Source organism: Arachis duranensis, chromosome 5 (assembly GCF_000817695.3).
Source record: "Arachis duranensis cultivar V14167 chromosome 5, aradu.V14167.gnm2.J7QH, whole genome shotgun sequence".
Taxonomy (NCBI): Eukaryota; Viridiplantae; Streptophyta; class Magnoliopsida; order Fabales; family Fabaceae; genus Arachis; species Arachis duranensis.
In genome coordinates, this window is record NC_029776.3 from 64481239 (window position 1) to 64486065 (window position 4827).

The window sequence follows — 4827 nt, forward strand, 5'->3', positions numbered from 1 at the left end:
ATAGTGTTATTGATTCTCCTAGTTAAGTATGATGATTCTTGAACATAGCTACTTTATGAGTCTTGGCCGTGGCCTAAAGCACTCTGTCTTCCAGTATTACCACCGGATACATACATGCCACAGACACATAATTGGGTGAACCTTTTCAGATTGTGACTCAGCTTTGCTAGAGTCCCCAATTAGAGGTGTCCAGGGTTCTTAAGCACACTCTTTTTGCCTTGGATCACAACTTTATTCTTTTTCTCTCTTTTTTTTCGTTTTTCTCCTTTTTTTCTTTTTTTTTTTTTGAATTCACTGCTTTTTCTTGCTTCAAGAATCATTTTTATGATTTTTCAGATCCTCAATAACATGTCTCCTTTTTCATCATTCTTTCAAGAGCCAACATTCATGAACAACAAATTCAAAAGACATATGCACTGCTCAAGCATACATTCAGAAAACAAAAGTATTGCCACCACATCAATATAATTAATCTATTATAAAATTCAAAATTCATGCAATTCTTCTCTTTTTCAATTAAGAACATTTTTTTCATTTAAGAAAGGTGATGGATTCATAGGACATTCATAACTTTAAGGCATAGACACTAAGACACTAATGATCACAAGACACAAACATAGATAAACATAAGCGCTTGAGCTCCTCAATGTCTCTTCCTTGCCTTTGTTGCTCCTCTCTCGTGATTCTTTGATCTTCTCTAATTTCATGGAGGAGAATGGAGTGTTCTTGGTGCTCCACCCTTAGTTGTCCCATGTTGGAACTCAATTCTCCTAGGGATGTGTTGATTTGCTCCCAATAGTTTTGTGGAGGAAAGTGCATCCCTTGAAGCATCTCAGGGATTTCATGATGAGTGGGATCTCTTGTTTGCTCCATCCTTTTCTTAGTGATGGGCTTGTCCTTATCAATGAGGATGTCTCCCTCTATGTCAACTCCAACTGAATAACAGAGGTGACAAATGAGATGAGGAAAGACTAACCTTGCCAAGGTAGAGGACTTGTCCGCCACCTTATAAAGTTCTTGGGCTATAACCTCATGAACTTCTACTTCTTCTCCAATCATGATGCTATGAATCATGATGGCCCGGTCTATAGTAACTTCGGACCGATTGCTAGTGGGAATGATTGAGCGTTGGATAAGTTCGAATCTCATGTCGGATCTCCGGGTATTCACTCTTTTTGAGTTTGAAAGGGACCTCGGGGATCACCTTCTTCATGGCCACAACTTCATAGAAGTGGTCTTGATGCACCCTTGAGATGAATCTCTCCATCTCCCATGACTTAGAGGTGGAAGCTTTTGCCTTCCCTTTCCTCTTTCTAGAGGTTTCTCTGGCCTTGGATGCCATAAATGGTTATGGAAAAACAAAAAGCAATGCTTTTACCACACCAAACTTAAAAGGTTTGCTCGTCCTCGAGCAAAAGAAGAAAGAAGAGAGTAGAAGAAGAAGAAATGAAGGAGATGGAGATGGCTTTGTGGTTCGGCCAAAGGGGGAGAAGTATTGTTTAGGTTGTGTTAAAATGAAGGAGTGAGATGGGTTTAGGTACGGTTCGGCTATGTGAGGGTGGGTTTGGGAGGGGAAGTGGTTTGAATTTGAATGGTGAGTGATGAGCGGATAATTTATACGCTTTTTGGCATTATTTTTAGTATGTTTTTAGTATATTTTAGTTAGTTTTTATTACAATTTTATTAGTTTTTAGTTAAAATTCACTTTTTTTGGGCTTTACTATGAGTTTATGTGTTTTTCTGTGATTTCAGGTATTTTCTCTGCCTAGTCAAGTTATCCAGCTCTTTGGTGAGCAAAGGGGATTCATCCTCCCAAGTCTCATTACCAAATAACTTGTCATTTAGCTTCATGATTGCTTCAAGGTACTTGGCAACTTGCTCTTCAGTGACATCTTCATCCTCTTCAGAGGAAGAATACTCATCAGAGCTCAAGAATGGCAGAAGTAAATCCAAATGAATCTCTATGGTCTCAGTGTGAGCCCCAGATTCCCATGGTTCCTCATTAAGGAACTCATTGGAGGCCAGTGAACGTCCATTGAGGCCTTCCTCAGTGGCGCTCAATGCCTCTTCCTCCTCTCCAAATTCGGACATGTAGGTCATGTTAATGGCCTTGCACTCTCCTTTTGGATTCTCTTCTGTATTGCTTGGAAGAGTGCTAGGGGGAGTTCAGTAATTTTCTTACTCAGCTGACCCACTTGTGCCTCCAAGTTTCTAATGGAGGACCTTGTTCCAGTCATGAAACTTTGAGTGGTTTTGATTAGATCAGAGGCCATGGTTGCTAAGTCAGAGTGGCTCTGCTTAGAATTCTCTGTCTGTTGCTGAGAAGATGATGGAAAAGGTTTGCCATTGCTAAACGTGTTTCTTCCACCATTATTGTTGTTGAAACCTTGTTGAGGTCTCTGTTGATCCTTCCATGAAAGAATTGGATGACTTCTCCATGAAGGATTATAGGTGTTTCTATAGGGTTCTCCCATGTAATTCACCTCTTCCATTGAAGGGTTCTCAGGATCATAAGCTTCTTCTTCAGATGAAGCGTCCTTAGTACTGTCTGGCGCAGCTTGCATTCCAGACAGACTTTGAGAAATCATATTGACTTGCTGAGTGAATATTTTGTTCTGAGCCAATATGGCATTCAGAGTATCAATATCAAGAACTCCTTTCTTTTGATTCGTCCCATTGTTCACAGGATTCCTTTCAGAAGTGTACATGAATTGGTTATTTGCAACCATTTCAATCAGTTCTTGAGCCTCTGCAGGCGTCTTCTTCAGATGAAGAGAGCCTCCAGCAGAACTATCCAATGACATCTTGGACAGTTCAGACAGACCATCATAGAAGATACCTATGATGCTCCATTCAAAAAGCATGTTAGAAGGACACTTTCTGATCAATTGTTTGTATCTTTCCCAAGCTTCATAGAGGGATTCACCTTCCTTTTGTCTGAAGGTTTGGACTTCCACTCTAAGCTTACTCAATTTTTGAGGTGGAAAGAAGTTTGCCAAGAAGGCATTGACTAGCTTTTTCCAAGAGTTCAGGCTTTCTTTAGGTTGTGAGTCTAACCATATCCTAGCTCTGTCTCTTACAGCAAAACGGAATAGCATAAGTCTGTAGACCTCAGGGTCAACCCCAATGGTTTTGACAGTGTCACAGATTTGCAAGAACTCAGCTAAAAACTGATGAGGATCTTCCAATGGAAGTCCATGAAAACTTGCAATTCTGTTGCATTAGAGAAACTAATTGAGGCTTAAGCTCAAAGTTGTTTGCTCCAATGGCAAGGATAGTAATGCTTCTCCCATAGAAGTCGGGAGTAGGTGCAGTAAAGTCACCCAGCACCTTCCTTGCATTGTTGGCATTGTTGTTGTTTTCGGCTGCCATGTCTTCTTCTTTGAGGATTTCTGTTAGGTCCTCTACAGAGAATTGTGCTTTAGCTTCTCTTAGCTTTCGCTTCAAGGTCCTTTCAGGTTCAGGGTCAGCCTCAACAAGAATGCTTTTGTCTTTGCTCCTGCTCATATGAAAGAGAAGAAAACAAGAAAGTATGGAATCCTCTATGCCACAGTATAGAGATTCCTTGAGGTGTCAGAGGAAAAGAAAAATAGAAGGAAGAGGTAGAAGAATTCGAACTTATCAAGAAAGATGGAGTTCAAATTGTGTATTAAGGAGGAGTGTTAGTCCATAAATAGAAGGATCTGAGAAGAGGGGAAGAAATTTTCGAAAATTAAGTAAAAGATTTTAAAAACATTTTGAAAAACATTAATTGATTTTCGAAAACCAAGAGTGGAAAAGAAATCAAGTTATTTTGAAAAAGATTTTGAAATTAGAAATCAACAAGATATGATTGAAAACTATTTTGAAAAAGATGTGAGAAAAATATATGATTGAAAAGATATAGTTTTAAAAAGATATGATTGAGAAGATATGATTTGAAAAACAATTTAAAAAGATTTGATTTTAAAAATTAATGACTTGGCTAACAAGAAAAGATATGATTCAAACATTAAACCTTTCTCAACAGAAAAGGCAACATACTTGAAATGTTGAATCGAATCATTAATTGATAGCAAGTATTTTTGAAAATGGAAAGAAATTGATTTTGAAAACATATGACTGAAAAGATATGATTTGAAAAAGATTTGATTTTGAAAAATTTTGAAAACCTGAAAAAAATTTGAATTAAAAACAGAATCTTCCCTCTTGTGCCATCCTGGCGTTAAACGCCCAGAATGGTATCCATTCTGGCGTTTAATGCCCAAAACACTACCCTTTTGGGCGTTAAACGCCCAGCCAGGCACCCTGGCTGACGTTTAAACGCCAGTTTTCCTTCATCATTGGGCGTTTTGAACGCCCAGCCTTTTTCTGTGTAATTCCTCTGCTGTATGTTCTGAATCTTCAATTTTCTATATTTTTGACTTGAAAAGACACAAATTAAAAATTTTTTGGATTTTTAATAATCAAAATGTAACTAAAATCAAATAAAAATGCATGCAAGACACCAAACTTAGCAGTTTGTATACCATTGACACTAACAAAATGAGAATGCATATGAAAAACAACAAAACACTCAAGACAAGAGAATTTAAAGATCAGAATAAGGAAATCATCAAGAACAACTTGAAGATTAATGAAGACACATGCATGAATGCAAGAAGAATAGAAACATGCAATTGACACCAAACTTAAAATGAGACACTAGACTCAACAAGAAACATAAAATATTTTTTTATTTTTATGATTTTGTAATTTTTTTGGATTTTTCAAAAATTAAGTGGAAAGGAAAATAAAGATATCAAAATTCTTATTGAGAATTCCAGGAATCATGCAATGTTAGTCTAA

The 4827-nt window shown here is 37.5% G+C and overlaps 1 non-coding gene across 1 annotated transcript; it reads left to right on the forward strand.

Moving 5' to 3' along the window:
- Positions 1-2858: 2858 nt before the first annotated feature.
- On the forward strand, positions 2859-2966 carry LOC127748110 (small nucleolar RNA R71). Its single transcript, XR_008010053.1, has one exon. It is a non-coding gene; the product is annotated as a small nucleolar RNA R71 (small nucleolar RNA).
- Positions 2967-4827: the final 1861 nt, after the last annotated feature.